We start from the raw sequence: 22,906 nt of genomic DNA, 5'->3' as shown, positions 1-22,906 counted from the left end.
TTGTATTATTTGTTCAATTGAGTTTTATTTTATTTAGAAAAATCGGGCGGTACATATATGGGAGCTATAGCTAAATCTGAACCGATTTCGATGATTTTTTGCACATATAGTTAGTGCTATAGAAGATTACATTTCGCCAACTTTGAGTAAGATCGGTTGATAAATAAGGGTTTTATGACCTAATTTGACAAAATCGGGCGATACATATATATGGGACCTATATGTAAATCTGAACCGATTTCGATGAAATTTTCAGACTTAAAGGGTGATACAGAAGATTATTTTGTGCTAAATTTGACGACGATCGGTTAGTAAAAAAAGTGCAACGTGAACCCATTTGTCGAAATCGGGCAATACATATATATGGGAGCTATATCTAAATTTGATCCGATTTCTTCCAAATTCAATAACGTTCGTCCTTGTGCCCAAAAAAACTCCCTGTACCAAATTTCATCAAAATCTGTTAATAATTGCGACCGAAATCCTGTGAACAACAAATACATGGACAGACGGAAGGATGGATGGACGGACGGACGCCAAGCGCTAGATCGACTTAGGAGGTGATTCTGAGTCGATCGGTATATATTTTATGGGGTCTAAAATCAATATTTCTTGTAGGCACATTTTTTGGCAGATCAAACTTATTATACCCTAACCACTATGTGGTTTAGGGTATAATGACTTTAAAACAATGTGTTGAAATATTTTATTAATTTTGAAGATTTTTTCAGAAATATTAAATCCATTTTGACTTCATTAAAACGAAATTTGCATTCATGTTAGGATACACATTTTTATGTCGAATCACTTAGCTATAAGGACAAACAGACTTCATTGAAAAGTTTAGAGACTTTTAGACAAGGAAAAACTTTTTTTCAGAGAAATACGTCTTCTATTCTAAGCAAAATTCATATTCGTATTTTAAGCATGTGAAATATTTGGCCTCCCGACAATATTCTTTGCTACTACTATTTAATATGTGATAGAAACCAAATTTATGAAAATGGACCAAAATGGACCAAATTCTGTTTGGTGTGACCATCGGACCAAATTTAAAAATTAGAAATCTTTTGGACCAATTTTGGTCCGATCGGACCAAAACGGCAACGCTGATTGGAATTGAAAGCCTATACACAGAGTAAAAGTAACTACTCTCCGAAAGTTTTTTTTTGTTTTGCAACAGACGTAGAGAAGAGGTTTTTTTATATTTGTAATGTGTGTGTGTGTGTGTATATTTATGTTTGCAACAACCTCCATCGACATCAGGGGCCAAATCACCGCAGTCGAAATCGAGTACTTCATCATCGTATGTAATTTACGCGGATCACCGCAGTCGTTATCGAATTGTTTATACTCGAAGTTGAACACGATAGGTAGCATGCTATCGAAAACGAAGTATGTAGTGATTTTCAAGCAGAAAAAAGGTAAACAAAAAGAAAAAAGTTGGTGAAAATGTAATTATTATTCTATTTTGGCAAAATACATTTAATAAAATATAATATTACTTGCATTTAGGGAAACGGATCAAAGAAAGGAATGCTCAGTAGCCGCTTCAAAAAAACTTATTTTTTCAAGAACTCTTTTTAAATCTATGGATGTTAAAAACACTCACTTCAAAATAGAATCACTTACTCTAATTCAGGCAATGCTAAAGGACTGCTTTTGTCACCAATATTTTTCCTTATTAATGCCCCTTTGTACTCATCCTCTGAAGCCGAAGACGAGGAAAACCAAAAAATACTTGGATTCATAATATATTTTTACACATATATTTTAACACACAAAAGAAACATAAATATCTCAAAAATATCCTAATTTGATAAAAAAAAATTATTTTGAAATTCTACTCTCTTCCAATTTCGTATTACCATATGTTTACAGCAATGTAAAAAAAGTAGTAGACAAAATAAATTTCGATCGAATGCGGTGATCCAAATATTTAATGCGATCGAAATGTTTCTCTATACGAAACAGAACTCGATGACGAATGCGGTGATTTGGCCCCAGTCCGTGGTATACCTACGAATATTCTTACTCAGATCTAGTGTTACCTAATTTCGCTTTTTTTCCCTTTAATGTATAATAAATGTATATGCGCACATTTTTCAACCAAAATTGAAACTATCCATAATTTTAATTAAATTTTCGAGAACTAATATCAGAAATAAGAGAATGCTAGGATATAGTACAATAGTAAAGCAAATGTGAATGAAAAAAAGCATGCCCGGTTCCAAAGATTTTGTCTTTACTTTAATACCGAGCCAAAGAAGCGGAGAATACAAGTAAGGATACTTTAAAGACGTAATTCTCTTTTAAATTTGGGGGTTATGTACTTGCTTCTAGGAAGCAAATGTTAATTTTTCATTTTTTTTTAGATTTTTTTCGTCAGTTGTTATCAAAATCCTTTAAAAACGAGTTAACGAGTTATTTTTTTTCCATATTAAGACTCGACTTCCAGTAGAAATTATGCTATGTTTCAAGTAAAAAGCGTCTTTAAAATAAAGTGTTGAAAAACATGTCTTATTTTTTAACGATTTTTTGCTTTGTAGGCAAGATGCAAAAAGGAAACAAATTTAAAGACAATTTTATTAATTTTAAAGAATTTTTCTTAATTATTAAAGTCACGTTGACCTTGCCTCAAAAATTTTATCTTTCATGTTATGATACACATTTTTAAGTAAAATCACCTAATTATAAGGACATTACAACTTCATTCAAAAGTTTATTGCCTTTTGGACAAGAAAAAAACTTTATTTTAGAGAAATGCGTCTTCCATGTTATGCAAAATTTGCATTCTTATTCTAAGGACATGGAATCTTTGACTTCACGACAATATTTTTTTCAGTGTAGAAAACTAAAAAATTAAATATAAATAAGATCGTTTAATTGCATTTATTTGACGTTCATTACAAACATCTTTGTAGTAATACGGGATGAAATTGATCGAAAGTACTGTTGTTACTTTTACAACATATACTAGATATATGTTTTGACATTTGCCGTTTTTGAAAACAATTACTAAAAAACACGTTGTGTTTTCCCCAATGTACGTACGTACAAAAATACATATCGTACATTTTAAACGTTTACTCACACTACGCTAAGTACTAGCTAAATTTGAAATTACCTACACAGTGTAATTTCAAAGTTACACATTTCATTGAAGTAATATTTTATTCGGAGCGGAGCGGTTTTTCATTTGGAAACCGCTCCGCTCCCGCTCCGCTCCGGATTTTAGAAATACCGCTCCCGCTCCGCTCCCGCTCCGGCAAAAAAAGGGCTTGCTCCGCTCCGCTCCACGCTCCGCTCCGCTCCGCTCCGGATCCCTGGCCAGGACTGACAGCATGTGCAATTTTCTGAATTTTAACTATAACACGTATTGTGATTTTAACATATCAAGAACACTTTTCAAAGTAAAGTGAAAATATATTATAAATATTTATAATATGGAAATGAAAGATGATGGTAAGTACTTTAATTATCAAATTGTGAAAATGTTAATGTGATACGAAATAATAGTGATATTATATAACCTCAAATTTAAAAAATCAAAAATTTTCGTATAACTAAATGGAATAGAACTAAAAAATTCCACATTAATCCACATTGGATGATTCTGCGTTTTTATTTTAAGCACATTTTGTTTCAAAAATCGAGATTTGCTCAATGTTTGGGTGAATTCACACCGGAAAGAAGAATAATTTGATAACGTTTTTAACCATATTGCTAAAAACTATGGAGATCTTAGCAGAATATATTAACTACATTAACATAAAAGTGCGAAGTTATTGTGTAAAATTGGATCAAAAGCGGCAAAAAGTAGGCAGACATCTCGACAGATTTAATTTAGACAATAATGTTTGGCTTCAGGGAGAAATTTTGTTCAAACCGTTCGTGGATAAAAAGAATATTAGAAAGCAAATTAACTGAAATATACAAAAATACAATATACACATTTTTTAATTGTAATAAAATGATACCTATAGATCGGTGAATATGGGGGTTATACCAAAACGTGAACCGATACTCACCGTATTCGGCACACATATTTGTAGTCATAAATTACCTATAAATTTCCAATTTCAAGCAAATCGGATAAAAACTACGGTTTCGAGAAGCCCACAACCCCAAATCGTGGGTGGGTTTATATGGGGGCTGTATCGAAACCTGGACTGATATAGCCTAACTTTGAACTTGACCTGCGTGCTGACAAAAAACGTATCTGTGTCGAATTTCATGACGATAGCACAATTATTGAAAGCTGTAGCGTGATTACAACAGTCAGGCAGACAGACGGACATGGTTATATCCTAGAATTTCTATCTGATCAAGAATATATATACTGTAGATAGTCGGAAATCGATATTTCGATGTGTCACACACACCCTCACAAAAATCGCTTCTGTAACATATACTCCCAAACATATTTTGCTTCAAGCATATACATTTTTGGGTATTGCCCAAACATTTATATGTTTGATCTCTACCAATATATAATATGTTTGAAAGCATATTGGTCTAAACAATATATGTTTGGGTAGTCTAAGTTCCAAACATTTTGTATTTTTGCATCCAAATTCAATAATGTTGTCTTCCAAAAAAACAATATGTTATTATGTGACCATATAATATGTTTGGAAGCATTTTGCACCCAAAAATATTATATGCTTAAAAAAATTCTCCCAAACAATATTGTGCTCAAAATTTTATTTATTTATTTATATATTTACAATCATAATAAAATTATGAAAATAAACAGGTAATATAGGTGCTAACAACATAGGTTTTCGACCTGAATGCTCAAAATTTTGTTTCTGCCTAATTGTATATTCCCCCACATCTTTCTCACTTTCACGAGATTTTTTAGTTCTTAGCACCTTTTTCTGTAATACAAACATTGTAGAAGAAATTATTCAATTTTATGATTTTTTTTATGTTAATTTTACCTTTTTCCGGACGGGGATTCGAACAGCGGACCACACAGTTTGTAAGGATCAAAGAAGTAGCTGATCAATTGCCCAAGGAAAAATAAAATGTTAATTTTGTAATAACAAGCAACAACCACCAACTTAATTCAATATCGCTCCCTGTTAAATAGCGCTCCAAGCTACTAAACACATATATGTTTATAGGCTATTTCTAAATTAATATATGATTGCATCCAAGCATATTATATTTACAAACATTTTATGTCCCAAACATAATATGTTCTAACATATTAACATATATGTCCCAAACATGTTATGCTAGTTTATGAACATTATATGCTTGCACTCAAAAATATTGTGTTTAAAAATTTGTGTTCCAAACATATAATGTTTATAGCCAAATATATGAAAAACAGTCTTTTTCATCCGTGCACGGAATGACAAACGAATTATACGCCACTCTATGGTGGTGAGTATAAAAATATGAAAGCAGTATATTTTGACACATTGTCTTCCATCCTGTATTGGGGGAAGAGGGTCCAAAAATGGATTAGTCTTAAAGGTTTTGAATCAATGTCTAGAATATGTTGTGGTGATCAAAACAACCGCTTAAACGCTTTGATTTTTGGCCAAAAAATTGGTGCCGCCATACCATAGTGCAATGGTCTGGCGTCCCCAATGGACAAAATAGCTATATTTTCATGTCAAGCTGAATAAAAATTTTCTCATAATTTTATATAATTCCGTGTGTGTTAATCAATATGTTCGCTAAAAATTAAAGGAAATTAAATTGTTGTGAATTCGGCTGAGTAATAAAACCCCCTTTTGTTTGTCCAAATAAATATTTTATCAATTTAAAGAATGGCGTTCAAAAATTATGGTCTCACCTAAAAAACTGTGGCTAGTGTTTTTAAAAGCAATATCTTAAACGATTTTAATTATGCTAACATAAACTTGGCATCTCCAAAAAGACATCACGCGTAGTAATTAGTGGTAATAAATTCAATAGAATTACAAACATAACCTCAACATCTAGAATAATTGTGACCTGAATTCCAATCCTTCAGTGAGTATAGTCTCCACACCCTCAAAAAATATCGCTTCTGTAACATATTTTATACCCCAAACACATTTTGCTTCCAGCATATATATTTTCAGGATTGGTCCAAACAAAATATTGTTTGTATTGTTCAAACATATTATGTTTCACCTTAGGCATACACTGGGAGAAAAACAAAATTAATGAAATTTTCTTTGTGTATATATATATATCTTTAAGGCGCCAATTGGTTACTTTCATTCTTTTATTTGCAGCATACTCTACACACATATATGTTTATAGGCTATTTCTAAATTAATATATGTTTGCTTCCAAGCATATTATATTTACAAACATTTTATGTCGCAAGCATAATATGTTCTAACATATTAACATATATGTCCCAAACATTTTATGCTAGTTTATGAACATTGTATGCTTGCACTTAAAAATATTGTGTTAAAATTTTGGGTTCCAAACATATAATGTTTACACCCAAACATATGCAAAAAGTCTTTTTCGTCCGTGCAATTAACAGGTTTAATAATTTTGGCAAATGTTCGCATTATGACGTATTAAGTTTTTGTTTACAGGAAATTTCATTTTACGTACTCGCTAGTGCCTGAGATTTGCCTTGTCGAACTTTCAGTGGTAGTTGCTTGTTTTATTTACTCTTTTATATTTTTAGATTATGATTGACTTTTCGATTCGATTTTCTAGCTCACCACTTTGGAGATCAAATGGATGGATTTGAAAGAAAATGTTATATTGTTGCAGCAAATATACGATAGGTATTAATAATAACAACGAAGGTATATATAAGAATTCATGAAAGCGTTAAAAATGTTTGAACTAAATGAAAATCAAACTCTTTTAATTACAGAATTCAACGTTATCGTGCCTTTTTGGAACCTTCATTGTATATAGCCCCTTCATGAGCAGCGTTAACCCATTCTGCTTGTTCCAAACTGTGCATCAATACTTCATGGTTGATTATCAGGACTCGTTTGCATCAATTAAAAAAACCTAAAGTAGATGCAAAATTAAATTTACTCCAACTATATCAATAATAATAGAGTAACCTTCAAATCATTTTAATTTTAATTAACATATCTAGTATTTATGTAATTGTATCATACACTTGCAAGACTTTTTATTGCGTTGACAAAAGTAATAATTGAATACATAATGTACAATCAACAACATAAGGTTAGGTTAGGTTAGGTTAGGTTAGGTGGCAGCCCGATGTATCAGGCTCGCTTAGACTATTCAGTCCATTGTGATAACACATTGGTGAACTTCTCTCTTATCACTGAGTGCTGCCCGATTCCATGTTAAGCTCAATGACAAGGGACCTCCGTTTTATAGCCGAGTCCGAACGGCGTTCCACATTGCAGTAAAACCACTTAGAGAAGCGTTGAAACCCTCAGAAATGTCACCAGCATTACTGAGGTGGGATAATCCACCGCTGAAAAACTTTTTGGTGTTCGGTCGAAGCAGGAATCGAACCCACGACCTTGTGTATGCAAGGCGGGCATGCTAACCATTGCACCACGGTGGCTCCCAACAACATAAATCAATAAACATTTTAGTTGAATATGGAATCATACCCCAGCAATTTCAAGAACTAACATTTTTGTTTGTATAACGTTGTATTAACAATTAAGGTAACTGAAAATTCTCAATCAATCAAGAAACTTCGTTGTTGATATAGCAACAGCTATATTTGAAAATCGATATAATTAACAAACGCCATTGTTAACACATCTATGACATTCGTTAATACTTTTCAACAATAACTTTGCAAAACTAATATTTGTATTCACAAATTCTGTTGTTAGCTCAATTTAAAATAAAAATTTAATTGTGTTGACAACAAAATTCGTTGATATTTTATTGTGTGTAGCATACACTTCAAGGAATAAATATTGCTAGAACCTAATTACCCAATCACCACTGGTACATTTCAGGCTGAATTATTTATTAGCAATAAAAGAGGTGTCAAATTGATTGAGATGTAATGTTCCACTAAATTTTGTTACACTATAAATGTGATCATATGAGTACCTAGCCGGAATGCGAAATAATGAAACGTATCAGTAGGGTTCACCAAAATTTAAAACCGAAAGTTGACGGTTTCGTCCAAGGATCTTCAAGAGTTTATAAACGGCGTCCGTTTTTATTTAGTCCCAAAATAATCGTTAGGTGTTGTTATGGCAACTCCGACGGTGATTCAATTTATTAAATTTTTATAGAAGACAAAAAACAGAAATTAGAAAACAATTCCCATTAAAAGTTAAATAGTACATGTCTAATTATTATTTACTCACGACTTCACGGGATCCACGGAGTTCTTCTCATCTGGACATCCCCTCCCCACTGTAATTATTTGATCAAATCATTTAATCCTAGCCCATTACACCTAAATCTCACGTAGATACCTGGGCTTTGATATGGATTATTATTGTTCCACACTTTTCGTCATATTAATGTTTTCGCTTATATATTTTTAAAATTTATTACAGTTGTATACGCCACATAGGTTACTGACTGGCCGGCCATTTATTGCTACTCCCAAGGCCGACTACAGATAGAGACCGTTCTTTGGTAAAAGTTGGTGTACGTGGCCTGATTATTTAATAAGACAACGTTGAAGACACATTTGTCTCGACGTAGAACATATCTATTTGAAATTAAAGCTGTTATGAAAAACAAAACCGAGTTGATATCCCAAACATGTCTAACGGCTCGCTCAAAGGGTGACGGCATTTGCTCTATCCTTTTGTCGCCCGTTTCCTCTTAACCACTCGTATAGCACAAACTATGACATCAGCCGTTAGAATCAGATCATTGTTTATGACAACTACATTAAATTGAAGGACAAACCGCATAATAAAATACTCATGCAGTGACATTTAGATATACATACAAATGTGTCTCTGACAGGATGCATGATGGGCTGTAAGCGGAAATACTATTCATATCTATGTATACTATACAACCAGAGGTCTGCGTGGGGGAAATTTAACACACGTGGTTCCACGAAATAACACTGCAATAAAAAAGGCTTAAAACACTGAAAAAGTATTATCTTAGGCACAAAAAATATTTATCTCTAGAATACCCATTATTCCGAACAACAATTTTTACTTGATCGATAAATTTTTATTGAATCGTATTTAGAATTGTTGTCATCACAAAAATGGAAATAATATTGGTCTGAGGTCAATTTGCCCTAGAAAATATCTGAAACAATTTCTCGATGTCAATGAAATCGTATTCAAACACGGTAATTTTTTTATCTTGACTAATGCCCTGTTTCTGTATATCGAACTTTCCTAATTCAAACGTAGAAATTTGATTTGGGCTACTCTATTTCGAAAGGCAACTCACTTCACATTTTGTTGTCGAGTGGGAAACGATCGTATATAAAGGGTGATTTGTTAAGAGCTTGATAACTTTTTTTAAAAAAAAAAACGCATAAAATTTGCAAAATCTCATCGGTTCTTTATTTGAAACGTTAGATTGGTCCATGACATTTACTTTTTGAAGATAATTTCATTTAAATGTTGACCGCGGCTGCGTCTTAGGTGGTCCATTCGGAAAGTCCAATTTTGGGCAACTTTTTCGAGCATTTCGGCCGGAATAGCCCGAATTTCTTCGGAAATGTTGTCTTCCAAAGCTGGAATAGTTGCTGGCTTATTTCTGTAGACTTTAGACTTGACGTAGCCCCACAAAAAATAGTCTAAAGGCGTCAAATCGCATGATCTTGGTGGCCAACATACCGGTCCATTTCTTGAGATGAATTGTTCTCCGAAGTTTTCCCTCAAAATGGCCATAGAATCGCGAGCTGTGTGGCATGTAGCGCCATCTTGTTGAAACCACATGTCAACCAAGTTCAGTTCTTCCATTTTTGGCAACAAAAAGTTTGTTAGCATCGAACGATAGCGATCGCCATTCACCGTAACGTTGCGTCCAACAGCATCTTTGAAAAAATACGGTCCAATGATTCCACCAGCGTACAAACCACACCAAACAGTGCATTTTTCGGGATGCATGGGCAGTTCTTGAACGGCTTCTGGTTGCTCTTCACTCCAAATGCGGCAATTTTGCTTATTTACGTAGCCATTCAACCAGAAATGAGCCTCATCGCTGAACAAAATTTGTCGATAAAAAAGCGGATTTTCTGCCAACTTTTCTAGGGCCCATTCACTGAAAATTCGACGTTGTGGCAGATCGTTCGGCTTCAGTTCTTGCACGAGCTGTATTTTATACGGTTTTACACCAAGATCTTTGCGTAAAATCTTCCATGTGGTCGAATAACACAAACCCAATTGCTGCGACATTTCATTCATCGACATTTCACGGTCTTCAGCAACACTCTCAGAAACAGACGCAATATTCTCTTCTGTACGCACTGTACGCATTCGTGTGGTTGGTTTAATGTCCAATAAAGTAAACTGAGTGCGAAACTTGGTCACAATCGCATTAATTGTTTGCTCACTTGGTCGATTATGTAGACCATAAATCGGACGTAAAGCGCGAAACACATTTCGAACCGAACACTGATTTTGGTAATAAAATTCAATGATTTGCAAGCGTTGCTCGTTAGTAAGTCTATTCATGATGAAATGTCAAAGCATACTGAGCATCTTTCTCTTTGACACCATGCCTGAAATCCCACGTGATCTGTCAAATACTAATGCATGAAAATCCTAACCTCAAAAGAATCACCCTTTATAATATGTGTCAAGAAAAAAGTAAGTAAAGTAATAGCTTTATATTTTAATGAATTCTCAGGCCAGGAAAATTTAATGTACTGAAATTACATCTTCTCCTAGAAGCAAAAAGAACTAAACGTAAAGAAAAAATAAAAAAATGCAGTAGTTCACACTTAATATTTTTGGGTATTTTCTTTTTCTTCTGCTCTTGTCCATATTGAACTTATGTGTGCGACCATTGATCTTTATATCCACGTTTAGTTCATAAAGTGTTTGAGAAATGGAGAACTTTCGCAAAACATAATAAAATTTTACTTCAAACAAATAATTTTGTGTGGTGTAAATCAAGTGCAGAATATATAACTAATTCTACTTCTTCTGCATACACAGAAAAAAAAGTCCCTTATTAAACTGATGTTAAAATTAATTTATTTTTTAAATTTTAAAGAAATTTTCCCCAACACAATGGAGAATAAGTTCAATGCTAACTAAAGCAGGAAAAATTTCACATACTTCTCATATGGTAATGAAATCCAAAAATTGCAGTAAATTACCGTTATTGCAACAACGCATTATAAACAAGTAAGGAAAGTCAAAGTCGGGCGGGGCCGACTATATTCTACCCTTCACCACTATGTATACCAACATGTTTGATACCATCAAATTTGTTAGGAGCTATATAAAGGTTTATATTCTCATATACAAATATTTAAATATGAACCGATTTGGACAAAATTTTTTAAACTTTCACAAACTCTCTAGACTTTAAATTTAAATGGGTTATGACCAGAATAGTGTATAGGTAAATTGTTGCGAGTTTTTGACTTAACTGTGCCGATTTTACAAGGAAAATGTAGGTAATTTGGCCATATTTGCTAAAATCGGAAAAATATATATGGGGGCTTTGTCTATTTCTGAGCCGATTTTGATAAAAATTTGGCACACATTGTTAAATCGGGCGAAATATATATACGGAGTGAAATTTTGACCTCTGGGACCATATAAGTGCGTATCGGACGAAAGATTTATATATCTGCTATATCTAAATCTGAACCAATTTGAACTAAATTTGGCATGCATAGTAAAAATGTTAATTAATTCCATTCCCTGTGCATAATTAAATAAAAAAACGGAGTGAAATTTTGATCTACGGTGGCCATTTGAATGTAAATCGGACGAGAGATATATATGGAAGCTATATCTAAATCTGAACCGATTTCAACCAAATTCGGTATGCATTTTTATAGTGCTAGTTCTACTCCTTCTGCAAATTTTACGTAACTCGGAGTAAAATTTTGGCCTCTGGGGCCATAGGAGTGTAAATCGGGCGAAAGCTATATATGGGAGCTATATCTAAAACTGAACCGATTTCAACCAAATTTACTGTGTATATTTATAATGTCAATTCTACTCTCTATGCAAACTTTCACGTAAATCGGAACAAAACATTGGCTTCTACGGCCAATGTTTTGCATTTTTATAATGCTAGTTCTACTCCTTGTGCAAATTTTACGTAACTCGGAGTAAAATTTTGGCCTCTGGGTCCATAGGAGTGTAAATCGGGCGAAAGCTATATATGGGAGCTATATCTAAAACTGAACCGATTTCAACCAAATTTGGTGTGTATATTTATAATGTCAATTCTACTTTCTATGCAAACTTTCACGTAAATCGGAACAAAACATTGGCCTCTACGGCCATAGGAGTGTAAATCGGGCGAAAGCCATATATGAGAGCTATATCTGAATCTGAACCGATTTGATTGATATTCTGCAAAATTTGCGAGACTCACAAAATATTCGATTATACGAAATTGGAAGGAGATCGGTTGTGAAATACGTCATGTATGACCAGATCGGTTATAAATATATATAGCAGCTATATCTAAATGTGAACCGAATCAATAGGGATCGTCTTTGAGCCGAAAAAAGACCATAGCCAAATTTAAGGACGATCGGACTTAAACTGCGAGCTGGACTTTGCACACAAAAATACATTAACAGACAGACGACTCAGAATTTAATTCTAAGCCGATCGATATACTAAAAGATGGGTCTATGACTACTGCTTCGCGGCGTTTCATACAAATGCACAAATTTATTATACCCTGTACCGCAGTAGTGGTGAAAGGTATAAAAATGGATTGCAATTTAGTCCGAGTTTCCAACAACAACACGGACGAAAAAGACTGTTTTTCATATGTTTAGGTATACAAATTATATGTTTGGAACTCAAAATTTTTAACACAATATTTTATGTGCAAGCAAACAATGTTCATAAACTAACATAACATGTTTGGGACAAATATGTTAGAACATATTATGTTTGGGACATAAAATGATTGTAAATATAATATGCTTGGATGCAAAAATATATTAATTTAGTAATAGCCTATAAACATATACGTGTTTAGAAAGAGAGACCTAGAGAGTGTGCTGCAAGTAAAAGAATGGAAGTAACCAATTGGCGCCAAATGTCTAAAATGTATTCCATATCAATGGAAGATTTTACAAATTTAAAAATCACAAAAGCTTCTGGATTTATTTAAAAAGAAAGTTATTTGTGATGGCTGCAAGCGTACACTGAAAAGTCACGTAATTTACACAAATCTCCAAATAAAAATTTTTAACTAAAAAACAATTCTTAACACAAGGGAACAATGGTTTTGTTGATTAAGAACTGAATATTGTTTTTAAAGTTATTTGGGACGCTGAATCTAAATCTGCACTCTAAAACTACTTGGAGAATTGAAAACAATGTAAGAACGGCTTAAAAAGAATATTGTTTGGGATTCTCGGATTTTTTCTTTAATATAATATGGTGAACCGTTTTCAAGTTATTCCAATATATGTAGCGGAAGTTCCTTAATTTTGAACATCACGGTATATCTCCAAAAGTCGAGCTGAAAAAAAAAACCAAGTGCAAATTTGGATTCAGCGACCTCAAAATTTAAACCAAATTTCAAATCAACACAAAAAAAGTTCAATTTTTTTCCCTTGTGTGATCTTTAATTTTAAATTTTTTCATTAAATTTAAGACACTAATCAATAAAATTTGCGCTCTCCACAAAGAATCGGGTGACACATACCGTGGGGAGAAACTTACAAGTATATTTTATTTACCTAATAAAAAAAGTCTTTTGAGTCCAATTAAAGGGTTATACGGTCAAAATTTGGTCAAGGGAAAACGCGTGTAAATCGGTGAAATCGTTTATTTAAAAAATCAAATTAAATTTCTTTTTCAAGTTCAATTAGTATAAAATTCAGGAAAAATATTCAGTTAGGCTTTCGCTTTTCCAAATCCGAACTGACGGGCGTCACGCTTGACACCTGCCATCAGATTTTGTACAGCCACCTTGTCCACCTTCTTCGCCGTAAAAAGCCAGTTTGCCTTGAACTGCTGCTCGTCCTTAGCAGTTTTTTGGTCTTCTTTAGGTTCCACTTGACAATAGCCCAGTATTTCTCAATTGGGCGGAGCTCTGGCTTGTTGGGAGGGTTCTTGTCCTTGGGAACCACCTGCACGTTGTTGGCGGCCTACCACTCCATGGCCTTTTTACCGTAATGGCAAGATGCCAAATCCGGCCACAACAGTACGGAACAACCGTGTTTCTTCAGGAAAGGCAGCAGACGTTTATTCAAACACTCTTTCACGTAAATTTCTTGTTGACAGTCCCGGAAGCTATGAAAATGCTGCTTTTCAAGCCACAGGTACAGATGGCTTGCCAAACCAGATATTTCTTTGCGAACTTTGACAGTTTTATGTGCATGAAAATATCTGCTACCTTTCCCCTTCCTTTTGCCGTATAAAACTCCTGTCCCGGAAGCTGCTTGTAGTCGGCTTTGTCGTAGGTTTCGTCGTCCATTACCACGCAGTCAAACTTCGTCAGCATCGTCGTGTACAGCCTCCGGGATCGCGCTTTGGCCGTCGTATTTTGTTTATCATCGCAATTTGGAGTCACTACCTTCTTGTAAGTCGATAGTCCGGCTCGTTTTCTGGCTCGATACACGGTTGTAGACGATACACCAAGCTTATTTGCGGCATCTCGGAGAGAGAGGTTAGGGTTTCGCTTGAAACTACCGGCAACTCTCTTTGTCGTCGTAGCGGCTTCCGGTTTTCGATTTCCCCGATCCAGACTTCCTGGCTGTCGACAAACGTTCCCCAAACACTTTAATTACATTTCTAACGGTTGATTTGGCAACTTTTAGCGATTTTGCCAGCTTTGCGTGCGAGTAGCTCGGATTTTAGCGATGCGCGAGCAAAAGAAGAGTGAATTCCAAAATCAAAATAGGAGCAACATTCTAAACACACACACCTTCAAAATGAGGGGTGTTCAGGTTTTTTAAATGCAAAATTGAAAGAAATACGTCAAGTTTATATTGACCAAATTTTGACCGTATCACCCTTTACTACAAAATATAATTCATTTATACTTTATTTCCTAACAAACAAAACTCCACATTCAGATAAATTATATACCTATACTACTGCATTTATTAAATTAAAATACAAACAAGCCTGCATCCAGTCTTGCACTTTTCTCATAATTCATTAAAATCAAATGTTTTTGTATTTAGCCCATAGTCGTTTGTTTCTAATTACGGGTTTAACTCGTCTTGACATACTTTCTACTACCCAGCAAAAAACTTGCTGAATTTTCAGCAGCTTTGCAAAGGAAGAAAAGTCAACCAGCACTTACCCTTGCAAGGAATTCATCGATGAATTTATAAAGAAATGTCCCATTTAAATGCGATTCTACTACGTATGAATTTCAACGCTTTCAGAAGCACAAAATACACGCTCACAAAAAATCGCTTCTGTAACATATAGTCCCAAACATATTTTGCTTCAAGCATATACATTTTTGGGTATTGCCCAAACATTTATATGTTTGATCTCTTCCAATATATAATATGTTTGAAAGCATATTGGTCTAAACAATATATGTTTGGGTAGTCTAAGTTCCAAACATTTTGTATTTTTGCATCCAAATTCAATAATGTTGTCTTCCAAAAAACAATATGTTATTATGTGAACATATAATATGTTTGGAAGCATTTTGCACCCAAAAATATTATATGCTTAAAAAAAATTCTCCCAAACAATATTGTGCTCAAAATTTTATTTATTTATTTATTTATTTACAATCATAATGAATTATGAAAATAAACAGGTAATATAGGTGCTAACAACATAGGTTTTCGACCCGAATGCTCAAAATTTTGTTTCTGCCCAATTGTATATTCCCCCACATCTTTCTCACTTCCACGAGATTTTTTAGTTCTTAGCACCTTTTTCTGTAATACAAACATTGTAGAAGAAATTATCCAATTGTATGATTTTTTTTATTTTAATTTTACCTTTTGCCGGACGGGGATTCGAACAGCGGACCACACAGTTTGTAAGGATCAAAGAAGTAGCTGATCAATTGCCCAAGGAAAAATAAAATTTTAATTGTGTAATAACAAGCAACAACCACCAACTTAATTCAATATCGCTCCCTGTTAAATAGCGCTCCAAGCTACTAAACACATATATGTTTATAGGCTATTTCTAAATTATTATATGTTTGCATCCAAGCATATTATATTTACGAACATTTTATGTCCCAAACATAATATGTTCTAACATATTAACATATATGTCCCAAACATGTTATGCTAGTTTATGAACATTATATGCTTGCACTCAAAAATATTGTGTTTAAAAAATTGTGTTCCAAACATATAATGTTTATAGCCAAACATATGAAAAACAGTCTTTTTCATCCGTGTATGGTATGGACACTATAATTTTACTGCTTCCAAATTTACAATTATTTTTTGCTAGGTAAGTTTTCATTATTTCTTTTGGAATATCCGACTAATTGTCCTGAATTTGGCTGCTAGACCTCATCGCTATTTTTGTTGCTCTGTGATGTAAACACAAGCGCTTCTCCCTCCATGTTTAACAGTTTGCTTGACGTGGTGTTTTTGAAGACTTTGTCATTATAATTAATATTCTGAGGTCGTTACCAGTAATGTTCTTTTGCATCGGATGGAAAGTGGTTTCTATTAGTTTCATCTGACCATATAACTCATTTCCAGTCATCAAAGGTCGGATCTTTGTGGCCTAACAAGACATTTTCATTTTTTATAGAACAAGAACAAATATCCATTATAGAAAATCGCTTGTTTTCGATAAAATATACCCCACTGTATACACATTTGTAGGCGTTTGAACTAATTGTCGAAGCACTTTTGCCACTTCTCTAAAACATGCATTCTGAACGCATCGACCACTTTTTCATAATTTTTTCTTTGTGTAAAAGTTGAGGTGTTTTCCTCTATGTTTGCAAGTATGTGACTCCCTAGTGGATCCACGGGCTGACCTTTAGGCGTTGAAAGTTGGTCACCGCAATTAAGTATCGAATTCGATGATTTTTTTCTTTGCTGGATAGAACTTGTAAAAGGCGTGTGCGAATATATTTTGCGATATATGGGCCCCATAATTTATTTATTTATTTTTTTTTTTTTGCAAAATTTTAACAAAGTTGGGTCAGTATTTTTATACAGGGTTCGTTTTTGGGCCGATCATTGTTTTTTTTTTAACTCTAATCCTTACAAAATTCTACGAATTTAGAAGAAAAACTTGTGTGCCTATGTGCTTTAAATTAAAAGTTGTGAACTCAACAATTTAGAATTTCAAAAGAATACAGAATTTTGACCATTTTCTGTTGTATTTTTTTTTTTGTATATATGTATCTCCCAATCTTTTTTTGTTGGTAAATAAAGGGAATTTGAGAATATCGCTCTCTTCCGGCTGTGTATTTCTTTTAAATTAGCAAACAATTTCCAATTTTGCAAACTGTTTTTGTGCTATTTTTCCATTCCACCGTTTTTCGCAGCAGGGTTGCCAATCGCAATTTAAAAAAAAGCTGCTAGAGATTAGTTACAGAATGATACGATCGTTAGTGCAAACAACCTTTTTGGTAGACAACATTAACAATGCGATTATCGTGAAGAAATACAGAATCCCACTATAGGTTTCGATAACCATTAACCTCTCATTTTTTTTTTTTTTTTACGAACGGGAATAAAAAGAAGTCATTCTGGGCTGAATCGCGACTATACGGCGGATGATGGATCGAATTCTTTTAAACAGTGTTCCCAGTGTTTGTGTCAAATATAGTGAAAATGTGGCAAACAATAATAAAAAGACTGAAGATAATTATTGTTTGAGTGATTTGAGTAGTATCAATAGCTACTATAATATTTTTGGTACGAGTGTGAGGATGTATATCCCTGCGGATATTGAGAAGTAAATAGAAGCGCCTCAACACAACAATTTTTAACACAACAAGTTTTAAGCTGAGATCAAAAACAACAAAAATGATTGAAGAGAAACCAACAATAACAAACAAAACGAATGGGTTAAAGAAAATCTTTGTAAAATTGATTTGCTTGTGGAAAGTCTATAGAAACTAAAAATAATATAACAGAATTTTGTATACTGGAATCAGTTTTTAAGTATGTTTATTTATGGTAGAGCACTTTAGAGTAATCCATATCTAAGAAATGAGTCAAATGTAGTGAACTATAAAAAATGGCATATAAATTGAAATTGAAAAATCAAATCGATGTTGTGAGTACTCAAAAATGCAGATGTTTGGCTGATGTGTAAGAGTTTGCATTGTAGTAGTGATCACTCCTCCGTGGTGGGTGGTCCAGATTTGTTGGAAGGAAACATCGTCCAAATTTGAATTAAATTCATCGATGCACTGTTGACTCGAAACATGTAAAAAATATTCGTGTAAATATTTTTTTGCTGTAAACAATACATATAATGATTGTATGTCAAAACATTCCGTGTACGTATAACCTAAAAAATGTCAAGCTTTATGTTAGAGCTGTAAGTTGGCAGATTCCAACACCTGGGTTGCCCAAACCCCAAATATAAAAGACAACCCTCGTACAATTATCACGAACTAATCGAGTAACTGTTACCACAACCCAAGTAATTCGATTCTGGTACTTTTGGACGTATTTATGTTAATACATAAGTTGCGTGCTTTCGAAAATAACTTTCTTCTTACATAAACTCTGACGCCAATGCTTCCAGTCTCTCGTAAACACTAGGCTTATTTTCTTTTAGTACTGGATAGCGAAAGTACAGTAACCGGTTATCCTGAAAGTACAAAATTGCGCAACACTGGTATCAGCTAAATACGAAGAATGTAAGTGAAATTCTACATTTTTGATTTTTTAAAGCACTGTTAGAAAAATATGTTTTTCATATGTTCCAATATAAACAAAATGTGTTTCGGGCACTTGTAATGTTCCTAAGCTAACACTAAATGTTTGGGACATATATGTTAATATGTTGGAATATATTATGTTTGGGGCATGAATGTTTCATAAAAATAATAGGTGTGAATGTAAACATATATAAATTTACAATTTTCGAGTAAACATATATATGTTGTGATATTTTATTCAGAAAGCGACAGAGAGAGAGAGAGAGTATAGAGAAAGAAATATAGATGGAAACCGGGAGGGTTGACGGAAGATATCAACATAACACAGCGAGAGAATCAAAAGAGACCACTTTCTGTGAAACCGCTTGTATTTTGTTTCGGAAAACTGTTTTATGATAAGGCCAAAATGATATGCTTAAATCAAAATATTATTTAATTTGAATATTAGAATTAGTATTCGGAGTAAAGAGAATAGACATTCGGAACCAAGAGAATACACATTTGAAAAACAAATAAACAGCATGTGTTTTCGCCTGGAGAGCAGCATTTTATGTATGTGTGGACATGTGTTTTGTTTATCATTTTGGCATTATAGGCACAATTTTTTTTTTCTTGGTTCATTAAAAGAAATCGGCACGTTCGAGGAGTAAATCAAAATATTCAGGCAAAGGAAATTAAAAAAAAAAAAAAACGGTTGAAAATATACAAAAATTACAAAGAGATTTTCATAAAAATAAGGAAAGGGCACTATACTCTTTTTAGAGTTGGGACAGTAAAATGAGAAAAAGGAGGAAATAGTGAAAAATTAAACAGAAAAATGTATAAAAACAAAGTTTAGTTCCTCTTTATTAATAAGTAGTCCAAGAGGAGTTGACGGACACCTTCAAATATAAAAGCGGGCATTAAGTTCGAGTTTTGCAGCTAAAACAATTGAAAAATTTATTTTCTTTAAAATGAATTATTAAAAGAAAACAGGGTCATTTTAGAGCGATAATGCCAACTTAATACCGGCCTTAAAGGTAACAAGTATATACGGCCGCAAGTTCGGCCAGGCCGAATCTTATGTACCCACCACCATGGATTGCGTAGAAACTTCTACGAAAGACTGTCATCCACAATCGAATTACTTGGGTTGTGGTATCTTAAAACTTCTTATTCCTGCATGGTTGTTGGATACCATATACTAACATCACGTACCAAATTTCAACCGAATGGGAAGAATTTTGCTCTTCCAAGGGGCTCTGGAGGTCAAATCTGGGGATCGGTTTATATGGGGCCTATATATAATTATGGACCGATATCGACCAATTTTTGCATGGGAGTTTGAGGCCATATATTAACACCAAGTACCAAATTTCAACTGAATCAGATGAATTTTGGTCTTCCAAGAGGTTCCGGAGGTCAAATCTGGTGATCGGTTTATATGGGGGCTATATATAATTATGAACCGATGTGGACCAATTTTTGCATGGTTGTTAGAGACCATATACTAACATCACGTAACAAATTTCAGCCGGATCGGATGAAATTTGCTTCTCTTAGAGGCCTCGCAAGCCAAGTCGGGGGATCGGTTTATATGGGGGCTATATATAATTATGGACCGATGTGGACCAATTTTTGCATGGTTGTTCGAGACCATATACTAACACCATGTACCAAATTTCAGCCGGATCGGATGAAATTTGCTTCTCTTAGAGGCCTCGCAAGCCAAATCGGGGGATATGTTTATATGGGGGCTATATATAATTATGGACCGATGTGGACCAATTTTTGCATGGTTGTTAGAGACCATATACTGACACCATGTACCAAATTTCAGCCGGATCGGATGAAATTTGCTTCTCTTAGGGGCCTCGCAAGCCAAATCGGGGGATCGGTTTATATGGGGGCTATATATAATTATGAACCGATGTGGACCAATTTTTGCATGGTTGTTAGAGACCATATACTAACACCATGTACCAAATTTCAGCCGGATCGGATGAAATTTGCTTCTCTTAGGGGCCTCGCAAGCCAAATCGGGGGATCGGTTTATATGGGGGCTATATATAATTATGGACCGATGTGGACCAATTTTTGCATGGTTGTTAGAGACCATATACTAACACCATATACCAAATTTCAGCCGGATCGGATGAAATTTGCTTCTCTTAGAGGCCTCGCAAGCCAAATTTTGGGGTCCGTTTATATGGGGGCTATACGTAAAAGTGTACCGATATGGCCCATTTGCAATACCATCCGACCTACATCAATAACAACTACTTGTGCCAAGTTTCAAGTCGATAGCTTGTTTCGTTCGGAAGTTAGCGTGATTTCAACAGACGGACGGACGGACGAACGGACGGACGGACATGCTCAGATCGACTCAGAATTTCACCACGACCCAGAATATATATACTTTATGGGGTCTTAGAGCAATATTTCGATGTGTTACAAACGGAATGACAAAGTTAATATACCCCCCATCCTATGGTGGTGGGTATAAAAAGTGTTGCTCCATCAAGACAACGCACCGTTCCACAAGTCATTGAGAACGATGGCAAAAATTCATGAATTGAGCTTCGAATTGCTTCCCCACCCACCGTATTCTCCAGATCTGGTCCCCAGCGACTTTTTCTTGTTCTCAGACCTCAAAAGGATGCTCGCAGGGAAAAAATTGGCTGCAATGAAGAGGTGATCGCCGAAACTGAGGCCTATTTTGAGGCAAAACCGAAGGAGTACTACCAAAATGGTATCAAAAAATTGGAAGGTCGTTATAATCGTTGTATCGCTCTTGAAGGGAACTATGTTGAATAATAAAAACGAATTTTGACAAAAAATGTGTTATTCTTTGTTAGACCGGGGACTTATCAGCCGACCCGTTAGTATAAATATAAATGTGTAAATTAAAAAAAAATTGGTGTTTGGTCGGAGCAGGGATTGAACCCACGACCCTTTGCATGCAAGGCAGACATGCTAACCACTGATCCACGTGGACAACAAATGTATGTTTCTGTTAAATAATGTTATGTTTGCATGGGCTCGTGGGCGCTGCAAACTATGCTAGATAAATGTAACTTATAACGATAATTGTCTACTGGTGACTATAACAGCTACGTAGCCCAGTGGATAGTGTGTTGGCTTACAAACTCTTCGGTTCGATTCTCCGTCCAGGCGAAAGGTAAAATTTAAAAAAATTTATAAAATTAAATAATTTCTTGAACATTATTTGTTTTACAGAAAAAGGTGCCAAGAACTAAAAATTCATGGAAGTGAAAATTATGTGAGGGAATGAGCACAATCTTCTTTGGGGAAAATTCTTCCAAGTAAATAATATTTTTGGGCTCAAAATGCTTCCAAACATATAATATGTTCACATAAAACAAACATATTAATGTTTCGGCAGTATCCAATAATATATGTGCTTCCTGCAAAATATGTTTGGAACATATGTTAGAGAAGCTATTTTTTTTTGAGGGTGTAGCTATTGTGAATCGAAGAGATGTCACTTTACAAAAATTCAACCTGGAAGCACTTGTGATAATCGCACTGAAGAGATATTCTGGATAGAACACTAGTGTACTGATATTCGGGATAGCTCATACAAATTTTGCTTCCAGTACTAAAATAAAACTTACCTACTATAATGAAACAAATAGCTCTAATTTTTAGTATGATGTACATATCAGTTTAGACTTGGTAGCACCCCAGCCAAAAATATTTCAGCAATAAGAGGTTAGATGCGCCTTTTGGGATACAATAAAGTAGGCAGTGCATCTAGACTGCATGTATCGGTGGCAATAAAGTGAACAAGTAGTCAAATTAGTTTACGATCATTCGTTGACGTTATTGCAGTATACACCCAGAAAAATGGGGTCACCCCTTCTTTAAGTTAAAATGAACTCATTGTGAAGAAATTTGATATATACAGAATGAAAAAAATTTAACTGAATTGAATTCATATATGGAATGATTTTATTGAACTTTTTTCATTCATTTGGACAAA

Source organism: Haematobia irritans, chromosome 2 (genome assembly GCF_050003625.1).
Source record: "Haematobia irritans isolate KBUSLIRL chromosome 2, ASM5000362v1, whole genome shotgun sequence".
Lineage (NCBI taxonomy): Eukaryota > Metazoa > Arthropoda > Insecta > Diptera > Muscidae > Haematobia > Haematobia irritans.
This window is presented reverse-complemented; position numbering follows the sequence as displayed.